Raw genomic sequence first — 18,106 nt, 5'->3', positions numbered from 1 at the left:
GGGACAGTGCAGGCAGCTGAGTGTCTTCACAGGGCAGGGCTTCCCCAAATTGGGAAGGAACACGAGGGAAGGAATACGTGACCTTCCAGCCCGGAGCTCTTGTGCCATGTGGCCGGTGGGAGGCTTCAGCAAGCTGCTGTTCAGGGCTGTGGGTGTCTTTAGGAATGCTGGGGACAGAAGCCAGAGGGCCAGACTGGCACCAAACTCCACATTAACACTTCTCCAACAGCAGGAAAATACGGGAGGTGAGCGCCCTGCAGAAGTTCTGTGTGGAAGCCGGGCTGGGAGTGGAGGGATTTGGGGCCACGGTGACATAACCCACACCAGGGAGGGGCAGAGTGTCCAGGGGCTGTACACGAGCCAGCCCTGGCTGTGCTTGAGCTCAGCTTAAAGTAAAACTCCAAATCCTCTCACTTCTTCTTGTGGGAGCAGGAGAAACAGCAAGCTCAGCAGCAGCCTCAGCATGGCCTGAGAGGATGAGGCTTCCTCCCACTCCCCTCCCGGCCATTCCTCCTCTCCTGGCAGCTCCCAGGGCTGGAAAAGGCAGAGCTTGGGAATGTTGGATGCAGTGGTCAGGGCTTGCTTTGCACCCTCATCGCTGCTGGGGTTCCAGGACAGCTCCTGGGGGTTCAAATTCCTTGTGCTGGGGAAGAGGAGGGTGCATTTATTGACTGAAGGCCTCGATCCAAGCTTGGAATCCTGGAATCTCCTGAGCTGGAAGGACCCACAGGGATCACTGATCTGAACCCTGGCCCTGCACAGACATCTGAGCAATCCCTGTGCATCCCTCATTGTCCAAACCAGCCCCTTCTCCATCCTCCTGTCCCTCCTTTGGACACTCCCCAAGAGCTTTAGACCTGTTTTATGTTGAGGTGCCCAAAACTCCAGACAGTTCTGGGCACGGAATCCAGCTGGAATCTCTCTGTGGCAGCCCAGGTGTTCCAAGCCTGGAGAGATGGCAAATCCAGAGTGGAAAATCCGTGTGATGCTCACCCAGCAAAGCCCCAGCCTCCCTCCCCTCTCCCAGTGCCCCCATTCTTTAGCTGGTGGAGAGGAGAAAAAATAAATATTTTGGGCTAAGGCTGCTGAGTCATTAACCATGTGATGGAAACAATTCCTGCAGTTCTCACCCGCCAGCTCCACCTCCAGCCTCCCAGGAGCTGGGGGCTGCTGCAGTGCTGTCCCTCCTCCTCCTCCTCCCAGCCTTTTGTGTTCCAAGTGCTCTGTCCACAGGCAGGAATGGGATCTGCTCCATGACTCATCCCCTGGGCACTGCACTCGCTCTGATAACGCTCCCTGCTCAGACCTTTCACATCTAACACAGTTGGGAGAGCCTGAAATAAGGATTTGGGGCAGGGGAGAGAGATTAGCTCCCAATGGTTTCTCTTTAATGCATTTAAATCTATAAAAATATAAATATAAAATATGTATTTAAATGAGGAGCTGCAAACTAACTTTGAAAGAGACCTCAGCTTGGCCTTTTCGATTGCAAATGTGAATTTTCCATCTCTCCCTGCCCTTGCACCATCCTGGATAGAGGTGTGGACATCCTGCAGAGGTGGTTTGCATAGTGAAAAGCTGTTTGTGCACTTCAGGAGGTGCAGGAAGAGCTTTTGTGCATGCAAACCACCAGCTCCATTTGGCAAATGTGTCATTAAGTGGTGGTTTGTCACAGCTTTTTTGCCTTCCTCCCTTCCAAATGCCTGTGTACAGAGGATTGAAATGCTCTGTGAGCTGCTGGGTGGAACAGGATTTTCAGATTCTTCAGTAATTTATATTTACTTCCATCTAACAATGAAAATTGCTTACAGTGCACAACATCCAGCCTACTATGGATTAAAATGCATTTTGGAAATCTCCCCAGATTCCTGGCACATTTATTACGACAACTCTTAGGTACAGAGCGTTAGGGATCTTTAATCTTCCCATTCCTGTAATAAGAAAAGTTGTATAATCCATCTCTGAAGGACAAATCCTTATGAAAATACTGTGAGTGTATCCTGAGAGCAGAATTTCTCCCTTTGAAATCTCTCATCCATATCCAGCCAGGAAAAGCCTCTCATTTTCTGCCATTATCACATTTGCTTGTTTGTTGAAAAGCCCTCACAGAACTCAGCAGCATCTTCCAGGTCCGTTTTCTCTTTCCACAGCCCTTTTTCCTTTCAGCTGCTGCTTTGGGCTGGGCACAGATGTGGTGCCCCCTGGAAGGAGCAGCTGGGGCTGCCCCTGGATCCCTGGCAGTGCCCAAGGCCAGGCTGGACACTGGGAGCAGCTGGGACAGTGGGAGGTGTCCTTGCCATGGTGGGATGAGATGAATTTTGAGGTCCTTTCCAACCCAAACGGGTCTGGGATTCCCTGATCCTATAAAAACACCATTAAATTTTAGCACTTTGGAAGCTTGGGATGGAAATGGCCCCTAAGGCCTCTGCCAGAGAAAGGTTCCTCCTTCCAGGACCACGTTAAGTTCAGCAAACAGGGGAGAGCAGGGAGCTCCATTCTTTAACCCTGCCTTTCCACCTGCTTCTCCAACCCTGGGCTTCAGCTCTCTCCCCTCTCCCAGGTGGCACAGCACAGAATCCCAGAGTGGTCTGGGTTGGAAAGGACCTCAAATCCCACCCAGTGCCAGCCCTGCCATGGCAGGGACACCTCCCACTGTCCCAGCTGCTCCCAATGTCCAGCCTGGCCTTGGGCACTGCCAGGGATCCAGGGGCAGCCCCAGCTGCTCTGGCAATTCCATCCCAGCCCCTGCCCACCCTGCCAGGGAACAATTCCTGCCCAAGATCCCAAGATCCAGCCCTGCCCTCTGCCCCTGGCAGCCATTCCCTGGCTCCTAGCCCTGCAGCCCTTGGCAATTGTCTCTCTCCAGCTCTCCTGGGGCTCCTTCAGGCCCTGCAAAGGGGCTCTGAGCTCTCCCTGGAGCTTCTCCTCTCCAGCTGAGCACCCCCAGCTCTCCCAGCCTGGCTCCAGAGGGCTCCAGGAGCAGCTCCGTGGCTCCTCCGGACTCTCTCCAGCAGCTCCAAGGTTTCCTGTGCTGGCCCCAGGGCTGGGGCTGGGATCTCCCAGGGTAAAATCCCCTCCCTTGCCCTGATCCATCTCAGAGTTCCTTTGACCTCCAGGCCTGTCAGATTTTATTGCCCCTTTTCCAGCTCACCTCCAGGATCTCAACCTCTGCAGATCCAACAAATACATGGAGGAAAATTCCGCTGAACAACGGGGTTTTCACCTTCTCCTCATTGCCAAACACCACTCTCAGAGCAGGTGCTGCCAAGTTGCATAATTATAAATATTGGTCCTCCTGTCCCATTCCTGGGTCCTGGAGAGCGAGAAACTCATGGATCATTCTCCAGGGGGGAGAACAGCTGGAGCTGGGCTGGGGACAAAGAGAAAACAGGATTTTCTGGAGAGCTGAGCTGTTCCAGGATCGTCTGTGGAGGGATCTTTGGATGTGCCACGACATAAAAAGCTCCAATTTGGATTCTCTCAGGCTTCAACCATTGTGTGTTGCCCACTAAATTTGAGAAATCAAAGGGAATCTGCTGAAACTGGAACAGCTTCCCCTGGGCGAGGTGACATTATGGAAAAAATAAAACAAACTGGGATTGAGGCTCAAAAGCTTGGAGTGGCCTTTGCTGTGTGATATTTGTGTTTATAATTTTATCTCGAGATAGAGCCCGAGCTGTTTCTTTCCCTGCCAAAGGAAACGATAGATATAAATCATCTACCAAAAAGTGAGGCCTGGGGCCATTGCTTATGTGATATGGAACAACTTCATTATTGTTAATTATTTATTTTGGTAGGGCTACAAAGTGGTAAAAGCCCTTTTTTCTTTTTTTTTCTCTTTTTTTTTAAAGAAAGACAGGAAAGAAAGCAAACTTCAAGCAACTCCAGTTTCTTTGGAATTTTCACACTGGTCAGTGTTCAGATTTCATGTGATGAGCTCAGGAATGGAAGCTTAAAAAGGCAAATTTTGCCTTACCCCTCTGCTAAAGGGCATTTGTTGCTTCCTGTGGATTTCCAGGGGTGATTTTCCTGCTGTTTCCAGTGTGACTGTCAGAACCCATCACCAAACAGGGCAGAGCTGCTGCTTCTTGCAGGAAATGAAATTCTGATTTGTTTTCTCCCTTGCTGTTGCTCATCCCCAGCCCACACTCACCTGCAGCGTTCTGCCCACACCTTGCAGCAGGTGGAACACGGCTCCACCCCAGTTAAAGCCACCAAAAAACAAAATTCCGGTGGTGTTGCAGTCCCACAGGTGACACTGATGCTGCCACCAAAGCTGTGGTGGCTCCTGGGCTGTGCTGCTCACCCATCTCTGCTTGCAGTGCCACCATTGATTGGTCCTGAAAAGGAAATAAGGCCCAGAACTCCTCCATGAACACAAAATGATGGAATTCCTGAGGGGAAGGGACCCACAGGATCATCAATCCCACCCTGGCCCTGCCCAGGCCCCCCAACAAGCCCAGCCTGGGCATCCCTGGATGCTCCTGGAGCTCTGGCAGCCTCAGGGCCATGCCCATTCCCTGGGGAGCCTGGGCAGTGCCAGCAGCCTGTGGGGAAAGAAGAGCCTTGCCCTAAAAGCCAACCTAAATCCCTGCTGGGCCAGCTGCAGCCGCTCCCTGCTGCTGTCCCAGGAGCAGAGATCAGAGCTGGCCCTCAGGAGGAGCCACAGCCCCTGATGGGTCTCTCTCAGCCCTTTCTGCTCCAGCTGAACAATCCAAGATCCCTCAGCTGCTCCTTGTTCGGCTCTTCCAGGCCCTTCCCCATCTTTGTGGCCTCCTCCAGGAGCTCTCCCTGTTCCCGAAGCCCACACGTGTGCCCACACCTGCCTGGGAATGACGGCACAGGTCCCTCCACAGGCTGCAGCCCCGGGTCACCCATCCACAAATCATCTGGGCTTTGTCTTGTTCCCTCTTCCCGGAGCGCCTGGCACACGCAGAGCTCCAGACAAACAACGGCATTGCCATGGAAATGCTCGCAGCCAGCGCCGAGCATCGCTGCCACTCGCGTCTCCTGACGTCTCCCACATCCAGGGATGTGGGAATGTGTCACCACCCCACAGGAACCCCAGGAGAGCTTCGGGGTGAGGGGTTGGGGCAGCAAAGAGAGCAAATGCCGAGCGGGGATTGTGCCAGGGTGGCACAGCCCGGTGCCCGTGGCTGTCCCCTGGAGCAGGGTGGGTTTGGTGTGGCTGCTGCTGCTCCTAAAGCAGCGAGGAGACAAAGGTGGGCACGGGGTGGGCTCTGGGCTGATTCCTCACCGGGGGCTGAGGTGGTGCCAAGGGAAAGGTGCCAGGGCTGCGGGGGCAGGCTCGGGGTGAGCTCCGTGCTTGGCTGCCCCAGGAGCGGGAGGGAGGCGTTGGGGACCTTCTGTTTCCTCTGGGATCGCCAGGAGAACCTGGGAACGGGGCACTACTTAGGGGGACATCGGCAAAAGGGGGGATCCCAGGGATTGCTGCTTGTGTGGGATCCCGTGGATTTGGACAAGGAGGGAACGGTGCAGGTTCTGCTGCTCCAAACCCAGCGAAGGAGTTGCTGTTACTCCCTGAGTTGTTCTGCTGAGAAAAGCACGAGCTGTTCTGCCTGGCAGCCTTGGAACATCTTATTACACAACACAGAGGGTTCCACATCCCATAAAGCAACGCCACAGATCATTGTTTCACTTTTTCTATCTCGTTTCAACACGGCAATTACTAAAATATTCTCTTTTTTTTGGTGTATCAGCACTCACAACATCTCTGCAGGGGGTTATTTGATTTCCCACTCCCCTGCAACTCTTGCTGTATTTTCCACAGGTTGTCTTCCAGATGTATTTGTTGCAGGAATTGCTCTGTGTTTTACCTAATCTAAAATTTGGGAGATAAATCCCAAATTTTGCTGATACAACACACAGAGCTCTGTTCTGCTTCACCTCACTTTTGGTAGCATGGAGACCAGAACTGCCCTGCACTCATTGCCAGTGTCAGGTGCTCGAGCTTCCACTAAAAAAAAGGTTGGATTTTTTCCAGACATTGTAGCAGCTGAAACAAGTCGGAAAATCTGTATTTTAACAGGATGCACAGCTGAGGATCATTGTGGCACCTCACAGAGGGAATTATAGGAGCAAGAAAATCCTGGAAGGGACCCACAGGATCATCCTGACACCCCAAAAATGCCAGCCTGTGCCTGCTGAGGGACATTCCCCTTCCATTGTCCCTTGCTGGGCAGTGGAGTGGGAGTGTTTGGAGACACAAGGCCAAGCCTGGCAGAGCTGGGCTTTGCTGCCAGGCTGGGCCTGCCCTGACTGGCCTCGCTTGGTAACTGAGGCTCAGCACCCCCTGCCCCTGCCAGACCTGCTGGGCTGCTAAATTGGGTGTTAAATGGCACAGCAGAGCCAGCAGGGCTGCAAATGGAAAGGGAATCCTGATTTTCTTGGGAGTTAAGAAGTGAGAGGTTCTGGACATGGGTTGGTGTTAAAAAGAAATGATGCTGGCAATTGTTTTCATCTGTTGGAATTGTACAATCCTGGAATGGGTTGGGATGGAGGGACCTTAAAGCCCACCCATTCCCAGCCCTGCCATGGCAGGGACACCTCCCACTGTCCCAGGAGCTCCCAATGTCCAGCCTGGCCTTGGGCACTGCCAGGGATCCAGGGGCAGCCCCAGCTGCTCTGGCAATTCCATCCCAGCCCCTGCCCACCCTGCCAGGGAACAATTCCTGCCCAAGATCCCAAGATCCAGCCCTGCCCTCTGCCCCTGGCAGCCATTCCCTGGCTCCTGGCCCTGCAGCCCTTGGCAATTGTCTCTCTCCAGCTTTCCTGGGGCTCCTTCAGGCCCTGCAAGGGGCTCTGAGCTCTCCCATGTTGGCTGTATAATTTTGAGGGTTTTTTTTTTTTTGAGGTTGAGCTCCTGAGAGAGGTTTCTGAGTTTTTATTTGAAGTGTGGCAGAAAGAGCTGAGAGCAGCTGGGGCTGCCCCTGGATCCCTGGCAGTGCCCAAGGCCAGGCTGGACATTGGGAGCAGCTGGGACACTGGGAGGTGTCCCTGCCATGGCTGGGGTGGCTCTGGGTGGGCTTTAACGTCCTCCCAACCTAAATTGTTCTGTGATTCTGTGATGTTGATTTTCATCCATTCACATTCTCCTGCCTGCAGAGTTTTCCTCCAAGGCCTTTCATTTGTTACTTCCCTGTGAATCAAAACTGAGCTGGAGCTTTCTCCCTCTTCCAGATGAGCCAGAGCTGTTTCCTGCACTGCCCTGAGGACAATTCCTGCAAATCCATGGAAAAGCTCAGGTGCCATCAGGGCACTGCTCCTGCTCCCAGAGACTGGTGATGCCCCTCTGGAGGAGCTGCAGCCCCTGCTGAGCTCTGACCTCACTTCTGAACCCAAAAACCTCCAAATCTTTCACATCTGAAGGTTCAGCAAAATCCTGTGGCTGTTACTTTGGAAGCCTGGGAAAGAAGGGTTGAAGCACTCTCAAAAGCACATTTTACTACTGAATTCCCATCCAGGCAGGAACACAAATTACCAGAAATTTCAGAACAGTTGGAAGAAAACTGTGATTAAATTTTTCAAGCCTCCAAAATTCCCAGGTGATTTAATCCCCCAGATCAATGATATCAGTGACATCCAACACCTGTAAGCTCCTGATCTTTGTAAAAGCAGAGCAACTTTGCACAAATATTACTTGGAGGAATGAACACCTGCTTTAATCACCAGCACAGAGTTTGAGGCTTCTGATTCTGTTTTATGGCATCTGCTGCAGGTTGAGCATGCAGGAATAAGTGGATTATCCAAAAGATTTGAAATTATTCACATTGCACCGAACAGTTCCCTTAATATATTGTTGCAAGGACTAAATTCCTTTGGAATGTGAGTCCAGTGAGTTCTGTTCACTGATCTGGGGAAAAACATGGGATGCTGTTTGTGAAATTTTAAATTTTGAATTGTCACCGTGTAACAAAGAAACCAAGACTAAGAGCAAGGCCCTTTGCTGCTCCCAGGATGATTTTTCTCTGCTTGGCAACAACAAAGAAGGTGCTTGATGAATCTGCTCTGTGTCATTCCAAGAGAGAATTCCTGAATCTTGTGGAATCAATGATGTGGGATCTGCAAATCTTCTCCAGGCTGGGTTATGCTGAAGGTCTCCTCCAACTTTGTGTTTCCAGGATTTCTCATTTATTGAGTATTTCCAGCATCTCTACAGTAACCTACAGTGGCATTTTGGTTTTTTTCCTGGGGATTTCTTGGACAAAACCACTTGAGCATGTTCTGGATCATGGAATCTTTAAATGGAATTGGTCTTCAAATGGAAATCCAAACATTTCCTGTTCCATCAGATGTCCTGCACAGGGAATGAACTCTTGGAAGCAGCAGGCTCACTGTGTTGCAGGTGGGAAACAGCTCCATGAGACCAAAGTCACAATTCCAGATGGATTTTCCAAGACCTGAAAATGGTGAAGAAATTCCTGAAATCTGCATTTTCTGCCCAGACACACTTTCTGAATGCAAAAAGGATTTTTGAATGGAAAAAGAATGAATGTCCAGGAAAAGCTGGTGCAGGAATTTGTAAAAAAAAAAAGGAGCCACAAAGCCTGGCTGAACAATTTCCACTTTAATAACCTGGAATTTGGGAAGAGCCACTGTGATCAGGGAAGCAGAAGATGGGTGGGCTCCACTAGAACAAGGGTGAAATAATTTTTCTTGATTTTTTTTTTGTTTGTTAGTTTTTCTCATGTATTACCCAGATTCTGAGCATTTCTGCTGGATATCAGCACTGTGAACAGCAACATGGCTTTTGAATTTCTGAGGGTGAAGGGATCAAACCTCCTCACTCCTCTAAATTAATCTGGGTAAAGGATTCCTCGGAGAAAACGTGGGTTTAAACTAGATTCAATTGGATCAGTTGATTCATGATGTTCTGTTTGCACAACACAATTTATTAGCAGCAAATTCCTGCCCAGAGAAGAGGACAAACAGCTGGAAAAGCCGGGAGAGGCTTCGTGGGGGAGACGTCACTTTAATTGCACGGAATTCCATTATCGCTTCCGCAGCGCTGGGAGGATTGCTCAGCACAACCTCGGAACCCTCTGGAAGGAGCTGGAGTGGCAAATCAGCCAATTTCCCAGAATTCTGGAATCCTGAAATCCCAGAATTGCTGGAAAAGCCCTCGCAGCCCAGGGAGTCCCAGCTGTGCCCGATGCCCACCTTGTCCCCAGCCCAGAGCCCTGAGTGCCACGTCCAGCCCTTCCTTGGGCACCTGCAGGGATGGGCACTGCAAAGCTCCCTGGGCAGCCCCTGCCAAGGCCTGAGCTCCCTTTCCATGGGCAAATTCCTGCTGCTGCCCACCCTGAGCCTCCCCTGGCCCAGCCTGAGGCCTGAGCTCTCCTCCTGTCCCTGTTCCCTGGCAGCAGAGCCCGACCCCCCCGGCTGTCCCCTCCTGCCAGGGACTTGTGCAGAGCCACAAGGGCCCCCTGAGCCTCCTTTGCTCCAGGCTCAGCCCCTTTCCCAGCTCCCTCAGCCCCTCCTGGGGCTCCAGCCCCTTCCTAGCTCCCTCAGCCCCTCCTGGGGCTCCACACCCTTCCCCATCCCTTAGTAGCTCTGCTGCTTCTCCTTTTCTTGCCTTGGCTCTGGGACAAGGTCAGGACCAAGGGCTGTCACCTCTTAAATGTTTGCAGAGGGGTCCAACCAAAGCCATCCCTCGGGTTCCTGACAAATCCTCTCATTCCCCTGACAGAGCAGCAGTGCCAGTCCCTGGTTGTCTCCCAGGTGATGGGACTGCACAGGATGCAGCCTGCCTTGATTGATTGATTGATTTTTCTATTTTTATTTATTTATTTTGCACAAAACACCAACAAAACTTAACATCCTTTCTCTTACCTGTGGCAGGAAACCACTGAAGCAGAAATTCAGCCATTCTGGCACCGTCTGTGTCTGGTTACAATCACTGAAGGCATGAAAAGACCTCAAGAAGTTATCCAGGGCTCAGAAACCTTGCAAGGTTTGCATCTTGGAACTGATTTTTCTTTTTTTTTTTCAGCTTTGAGGTTGCTGCAAAGAACTTATCCTTGGAGCTGAGAGATGCTTCACCCATGGGCAGCACCCTCAGGATGTCTCCAGATGTCACCTGAGCCTTTCAAATCCATTTCTGCAGCTTTTTAGGTGCATTTGCCTCAAAGCTTCTTCCCTTGGGGTTTTCCCAGCACACCAATAATCAGTGATGCTTTTCCCAGCTGCATTTAACACCCTCAATGCCCTCCACGGCTTCCTTAACTCCCTAACTAGGAAGTTTTTTCCTTAAATCCAGCAGAAACTGTAATTCTGGATATTGTTTAAGCTCCCTGCTCCCCTCCAAGCACTGAGAGTTTCCTGCTGTCTTCCACCTGTTACATATTTGAAGACTCTTATCGTGTTTCTTCTCTGTCCTATTTTCTTTAGGTTAAAGCAACCAAACCCAGTTCTTTGAGCTTTCCCTCCAGGGTCAGCTTTTTTTAAAGACTTTCAGCACCTTTTTGTGCTCTCAGGACTTTCCCTAATTGGGCTCGTGAGGAAGTTGGAGACCAAGCTGGGGTTTCTCGAGTTCAGTGACCAAAGGGAATTGTTCATTTTTCACTTTCAGGCCTCCCCAGGGCTGAGTGGGAGTGCAGGAATTATTCCACACATCCCAACCAGCCCATTTAGACATTTTCAGGACAATCCTTGATGTCCCACACTGTTGTTAATTCTCAGGGAGTTCAAGCTCTTCCAAAATCTCCATGCATTTTTGTCCAGGTTTTTTGCCTTGTTGGTTCCTTCCACTTGGGGGTTTATTCTTATCTAAATCTGAGTTTCCACCTGCACTGAATCCTGCTGTTTTCACACCATTTCTTCAAGGATCAAGATGTTAATCCTGCTAGAACTTTCCCACTCAATCCTTCCTCCTCCAAAACACAAGGAAAACAGGGAATGACACAAACCCTGGGCAGGGCATCTTGCAAAAATGCTTTCCATGATTTTTTCCACACCAACAACAAACCCTCTTGGAGGATTTTTGATGTTTCAAACAGCTGAGTCCACCTTACAATGGTTTCATTTTAGTTTTCTGAGCGGAGGCTGTGCTGAAAGCCTCGCTCCAGTCAAGATATGCAATAACTATTGTCCATAAGAGCTGCTACTTGTCAGGGGAGGAAATGAGCCTGGCTGGGCAGGATTTGTTCCTGGCAAATCATTCTTGGCCTCCACTTATCATTTCATTATTTCCCATGCACAAAAGAAAACTTTGTTTCATTATTTGTTTCCAGAAATTTCCAGGAATTCAAGTTGGGCTGTTTTCTCCTCGGATATTCCCCAATATGGTTTTTTTACTCAGCAGCACCTGTCCCTGCTCTTCCCTTTTCCAGGTGTGGGAAGGGATTCCTTGGGATTCCTCTAGGATTCAGCCACTCCTCCACGTCCTCTCAGTTGGTTCCTGCCAGGTCTGGCTGACTGGAAAAACCCCAGCTTGCTGAAATGTTGTGTTCTGTGTTCTCTGTGGTTACTCAATGGACCATTGTTCATTCTGCTTGCTGAGGAGTCAGGAGAAAAAGCCATCAATCATTTTGGCATTCCCTGTGTCACCTCTTCCCATCCTGCAGGAAGAGCACATCAGCTTTTCATCGTTTTCTTGCTCTAAACTCCTAAAGGACAGCCACACCTTCCTGGAGTTTTCTCTTTGCTAATTACGTTGATTTTATTCGTTTTCACTCTTACAGGCTTCTGCTTTTATTGCTGTTCCCAGTTTGCTGGAGTGTCTGCTCACACTGGAGGGTTAATGAGCCACTGATTGGGATTTAATTGAGTTGTGGCCTGAAGATGGGACACAGGAACCGAAGGAGCCTGTGGTGGCTCTGCAGCTTCTGCCAGAGCCTCCCTCTGCCTGCTCGTGCATTTAGAGCTCTTCCCTCATCAGGGGACAATGGAATGGCTTAGATTGGAGGGATCCTAAAGCTCATCCAAGCCCTGTCATGGACAGGGAACCTTCCTGTTCCCAACCTTCCTGTTCCACACCCAACCTGAGCTGGGACGTTTCCAGGGATCCAGGTGCAGCCACCCTGTGCCAGGGCCTCCCCACCCTCCCAGGGAACAATTCCTTCCCAATATCCCATCTAATCTCCCTTTGTATCTCTCTAATCTTATCTTGTATTCCACATAAGCTACAATTTGTTACAATTACTTTTGAACTCAATCATTGGGTTGCCTCTCTCCCATTAAAAGCTTTTCTTAGTTCAGCCATTTCTCTCTTTTTTTCCCCCAGGGTCTCCTGGCACTCAGAAGTTTGGGATAACCCAGCTGATCCCTCCTGGTGACTGCACCTTCCAAACCACACCTTAATTCCCAGGGTGCCAGAGCCAGAGTTTTCTCTGGGAGAACTGGGCCCTCCCAGAGCCCCAGATCCCTCCACAGTCACTCCCACCCTCACCCAGCTGGATTTCTCAGAATCCCAGGATCCTGGTGCTGGAAAAGCCCTCGCAGCCCAGGGAGTCCCAGCTGTGCCCGATGCCCACCTTGTCCCCAGCCCAGAGCCCTGAGTGCCACGTCCAGCCCTTCCTTGGGCACCTGCAGGGATGGGCACTGCAAAGCTCCCTGGGCAGCCCCTGCCAAGGCCTGAGCTCCCTTTCCATGGGCAAATTCCTGCTGCTGCCCACCCTGAGCCTCCCCTGGCCCAGCCTGAGGCCTGAGCTCTCCTCCTGTCCCTGTTCCCTGGCAGCAGAGCCCGACCCCCCTGGCTGTCCCCTCCTGGCAGGAATTTTAGAGACTCCTGGTCCCACCTGGCAGAGCCATTAACACTCAGGAGAAGGTAGAGAGGGGCAGGGGAGTCACAACAACTTTCCTGACCTTCCTGGGTTTAGGTTTTTTTGGGCAGGACACTTTTGGGATATCAGGATAAACAGGAAGATGCCCCTTCCTCCCCTTTCCATGGAAAAGGACAATCAGCCATAAACAGGTTTTGTTTCCTCCCGGTGGGATGGGCTTGGGATGGGCTGGAATTCCCTGCAGTTGAAGCTTTGATAGACTCTGGTTCCTCAGTCTGAGACAGTGAAGTGTTCAAGTGAGTACTTCCAGAAGTCGCTGCGTTCCTCATTCAGAGCACTTCACATGTGTAGCACCAATTGAATTTATTCCATCTGGGATCATTCAGCACTTCTGCAAATGAGACCACAAAATGTCAATTCAGACACTCAGAAACTGGGAGGGTGAAATTCATGGCCACCTGCAAGAAGTGTGGTTTAACTGACTCGTGCAGCCTCACCCAAGTGAGGAAGGAGGGATTCAATCCCTTCCTAAGGCACATCCCGGCGGGTTTAAACCCAGGATCTCATCCTTTTCCACGTGATCCCCTGCAAATTCACTGCTCATCTTCTGTCTGCTGGAACAAATGTGGAAAAACTTCTGGAGACAGCAGCCTCCTCCACTATGTCATCCTGACACAGCTCCAGAGTGGCTCCACCCTGAAAAATAAATGTGGCACGGAGCCCATGGAAAAGAAAAGTAGGCAATTATCTACTTTGCATATGCAGATGTAAAGGAGAGGAAGGAGAAATAACGCTCCTCATTATGTGGTATTGATTTTGCAACCTAATCCTCATTTAAAGCAGCCTGGATGTGTGCAATTATGCAGCTTTTTAAAACGTAAACAGAGAAAAGAATCCAAACTCCTTCCATCGTGTGTGAGCATCACATTGTGGCAGATGGACACAGAGCTGCTGGAGCAATTCCAGAGGAGGCTCCAGGATGAGCAGAGGGATGGAGCAGCTCTGCTGGCAGCAAAGGCTGGTACAGCTGCCATTGTTCAGCCTGGCCAGGAGAAGCTTTGGGGTGAACTAAGAGAAATTCCTGAAGGGAGGTGACAGGAGAGATCCCAGATCCATGGAATGTTTGGGTTGGAGGGACCTTAAAGCCCATCCAGGGCCATGGCAGGGACACCTCCCACTGTCCCAGCTGCTCCCAATGTCCAGCCTGGCCTTGGGCACTGCCAGGGATCCAGGGGCAGCCCCAGCTGCTCTGGCAATTCCATCCCAGCCCCTGCCCACCCTGCCAGGGAACAATTCCTGCCCAAGATCCCAAGATCCAGCCCTGCCCTCTGCCCCTGGCAGCCATTCCCTGGCTCCTGGCCCTGCAGCCCTTGGCAATTGTCTCTCTCCAGCTTTCCTGGGGCTCCTTCAGGCCCTGCAAGGCCACCCTGAGCTCAGCCCAAAGCTTCTCCTGGCCAGGCTGAACAATGGCAGCTGGGCCAGCCTTTGCTGCCAGCAGAGCTGCTCCATCCCTCTGCTCATCCTGGAGCCCCCTCTGGACACACAGATCCGTGATTCTTCCTGTTCTCTTTTAGCTCATTCATCTTCCTACTACCCCATCTTTCCCCATCCTAATCTTGCTCAAATCCAGCCTTTCTTCATCCCAGCCTTTTTCCATCTATTCTTCTCCCTTTCCTTTTCCCCTCTGTTTTGCATCCTCTCATTAGCTCCTAGCCCTAAATCCTAAACCCCCCTGAAATGTGTGGTGTTTATGGACAAACCTCGTGGAGCAGTGAGGAAACAGCAGGGAGAACAGGCCTGCACCTGTTCCACACCCCTGCCCATACCCAGGCAAACAAAACCTCACCTGGCAGGGCAATTCCTCTTTCCACAGGCAATCCCTGATTTCCACCAGCACCTCCCAATATCTCTCCTGATCTGGAGCTGGAGGTAGCAAACATCCCAGTCCTAAACCTGTGATAAATTTTGATTTTATTTTGATATTGAGCAAGGTGTCAGAGGTGGAAATTAAAGTTTTTAACAGAGGGAGAGAATTGGCTTTCTGTGGTGCACAGAGGACCTTCAAAATGAGGTTTAATCCAGCCTAATCAAGAGACTGCTAAAACCCAAAATAGCTGTGGTTAGAGAGGCTCTGAATGGTGATTCTGAGCTTCTAAAAGTGTCATTTTTTTCCTTTCATTTTCCCCTTTAACCCTGCCATGCTGGGCCAGCTTCTATGTCAGGAGCCTCTGAGATATTGCAGGACCTTTTTTCATAGAATCCCAGAATTACTGAGGTTGGAAAAGCCCTCCCAGATCATCAAGTCCAAGCTGTGACCTCCTTCCAAATCCTGACCACCCTTTCCATGGAGAAATTGCTCCTGGTGTCCAACCTGAGCCTCCCCTGGCACAGCTTGAGGACATTTCTCCTTGTCCTGCCCCTGTTCCCTGGGAGCAGAGCCCCACTTTGCTACAACCCTCAAACATTCCAAACATCTTTCCCAAAGAAAACCTGCACTGGCGTTTTTGCATGGAATGCATGAGGACACATTTTTATCTTGTTCTTTATTACAAAGGGTGATGTGTTAAGAGTGGAATTATTCATCCACGCTCTCTGTGCTGCTGTTTGGGATAGGGATGGATGGGACTGACACCAGGATGAAGACAGGGTGGTTTGCCCAAATTCCAGCATGAAAAACTCAGGCCATTTTGCATGACACTTATTATTTAAATAGATACAATCTCTATTAGGGGAGTCTTTATTTCCTTACTGAGTATTCAGGGCATGGCCACCACTGTTGTTCAGACCATCTTCTCTAACCATGTGCTTTTAAATATTAAATTTCCTACAGTCTTTGGATCCTTTTGGAGGAAAAGCTTGTGAGATTCAAGGGAGCTCAGACCTGGTGGACACCTTAGATCAGTGGTGAAAGATCTGGGGATCATCCTGAGCTTCCATAAAGGGATGGACAGAGCAGGAGAGGGCAGAGCTGGCAGAGCTGGAGCGTGTCCAGGGCAGGGAACGGAGCTGGGAAGGGGCTGGAGCCCCAGGAGGGGCTGAGGGAGCTGGGAAAGGGGCTGAGCCTGGAGCAAAGGAGGCTCAGGGGGCCCTTGTGGCTCTGCACAAGTCCCTGGCAGGAGGGGACAGCCGGGGGGGTCGGGCTCTGCTGCCAGGGAACAGGGACAGGAGGAGACCTCAGGCCTCAGGCTGGGCCAGGGGAGGCTCAGGGTGGGCAGCAGCAGGAATTTGCCCATGGAAAGGGAGCTCAGGCCTTGGCAGGGGCTGCCCAGGGAGCTTTGCAGTGCCCATCCCTGCAGGTGTCACCTGGACACCTGGTTTGGGGAGTCTTGAGACAGCTTTAAATACAGCTGGGGGTGGGATTCCCAAAAAGAGAGGGAGTTGGCCACATGCAGATGTGTATTTAGGGAGATTCCATGTGGAATGGAGTCAGAAGTGAGAATGAACAGTGACTGTAAATTTAGATCCTACTGGGAATCTGATATTGGCATTTGAAAGCAGCACTGGGAAGACGACAGGGACAGGGATTGAACATTTCCTTTTCTTCTGCCAGAGAAGTGTTTGAAGGAGGTAGAGCATGGGGAGAACTGGGAATTAGAGCTCTCCCCATTCCTTTCTGCCCCTGGCCAAAATGTGACAGCCCCGAATATGACAAAGAGAACATCACAGGTCACCTGTGGTGTGCCAGGAGCACCTGGAGGGTGGGAATGGCTGACGTGGGAATGGCAGGGGTACCTGGGCATTCCCACCTCACCTGGATTTCCTCCTGAACTTGCCAGGCACATGGTTCAAAATAAGAAAGAAGCTCAGGCCAGACAACACTGTATTAGAAAACAAACAGGGAAGCAAAGTAAAGGGAAGCAAACCCAGGGAGAGTTTGCATTGTGAGCACCAACAGGCAGTAAATTCTCCCTGTCAGCTGCCTGGCAATTACTGCCTGAGCACGGAGGGGTGGGAGCTTGGGAATACCTGTAAACACTTCTGCACAGGCAATTTGTCTTGTAGCAGTACCCAAAACAGCTCCCAGGACTCCCACAGCCCTCGTGCCTGGAGGGCACAGGATGTGTTGGGAACCACGGGGAGCTCACACCTGCCTGAGACGAGGAAGGCTCACAGCAGTACCGAGGCTGGCTGAGCTGCAAGTCCTGCTGAAAAGTGCTGGGAGAAGTTTTCCATTTCCATACCTGCCCTCAGGATTGATGGCACCGACTGTGGCAGCTTCCCTGTGCAGGCAGAGCAGAAGCAAACGAGCCTGGCTATGGAAAGAGCATGGCTGGGACTCCCAGGGAAGCTGTTGAGGCCTCTCTGCATGGCCTGGGGCTGAGATTCCAGTGGTATTTCATTAAAGTTTTTTATTCTTGAGATCTGCCACTTTCTCTGTTCCCCTTTGGGCATGGTGGGGCTGCTTTCTCACCCCTCTTTCCTGGGGACAGGACTGAGCAATGAGGGCTTCAACAGCTTGGGCAGAAACTTGTGTCTCCCCAGAGCCAGATTTTGGGTATTGGTGTGAGGGAAGGGACAGACAAGACAAAGAGTGTTCAGACAAACACCAGGCCCCTCAAACACCTTTTTCAGTGGGAGCAAGTGGTTCAGCTTCCAGCACAGCCTGCCTGGACACTGGTGCTGGATGTGCTGCAGCAGGAGGGATCGGTGTCACTGACTTTGGGCACGCCAGGCTGGGAAATGCATGTCCAGAACCTCCCTCGCTGGGAGGACTTGGGCAGCAAGGCTGGACACGCAGCTTTACCTCCATCCTGCCTCTCCTCAGGCCTCCCCACCTGGCCACATCCACCTGAGAGATGCTCACCCCATGGCTCTGACTGCCCCGAGGATGGGGAAGGACCTGGGGGTGCTCTCAGAATGGGAATTGTCCTGGCTGTGCATTGGGGAGTTCTGAGAATGGAGAAGTTCTGAGAGTGCCCTGAGGATGGGGCTGGTCCTGGGGGTGCTCTGAGGATGGGGATGGTCCTGGGGGTGCTCTGAGGATGGGGATGATACTGGGGGTGCTCTGAGGATGGGGATGATACTGGGGGTGCTCTGAGGATGGGGATGATACTGGGGGTGCTGAGGAGCTCTGAGGATGGGGATGGTCCTGGGGGTGCTCTGAGGATGGGGATGGTCCTGAATGTGCCCTGAGGACAGGGGAGGTCTTGGAGGTGCTCTGAGGATATAGATTGTCCTGGCTGTGCATTGGGGAATTCTGAGCATGGAGAAGTTGAGGGGGATGTCCTGAGGATGAGGAAGGTGCTGGGCCTCCACTGGGCTGCTCTAAGGATGGAGAAGTTTTGGGTGTGCACTGAAGGACTGTGCAGATGGAGAAGGAGCTGGCTGTGCACTGAGGACCTCTGAGCACGGGAAACTCCTGG

General features: G+C 51.4%; 1 long non-coding RNA gene across 1 annotated transcript; it reads right to left on the bottom strand.

Moving 5' to 3' along the window:
• Positions 1-420: 420 nt before the first annotated feature.
• LOC147653874 (uncharacterized) lies at positions 421-4,741 on the bottom strand. Its single transcript, XR_015285327.1, has 4 exons — positions 4,584-4,741; positions 4,154-4,340; positions 3,152-3,370; positions 421-2,361 (listed from the first exon to the last, which is right to left on the bottom strand). It is a non-coding gene; the product is annotated as an uncharacterized LOC147653874 (long non-coding RNA).
• Between the last annotated feature and the right edge of the window lie 13,365 nt (positions 4,742-18,106).

This window comes from Cyanistes caeruleus, chromosome 3, assembly GCF_971803275.1.
Source record: "Cyanistes caeruleus chromosome 3, bCyaCae1.hap1.1, whole genome shotgun sequence".
NCBI classification, from domain to species: Eukaryota; Metazoa; Chordata; class Aves; order Passeriformes; family Paridae; genus Cyanistes; species Cyanistes caeruleus.
The sequence above is the reverse complement of the archived record's forward strand: the minus strand, read 5'-3'. Positions and strand labels throughout refer to the sequence as shown.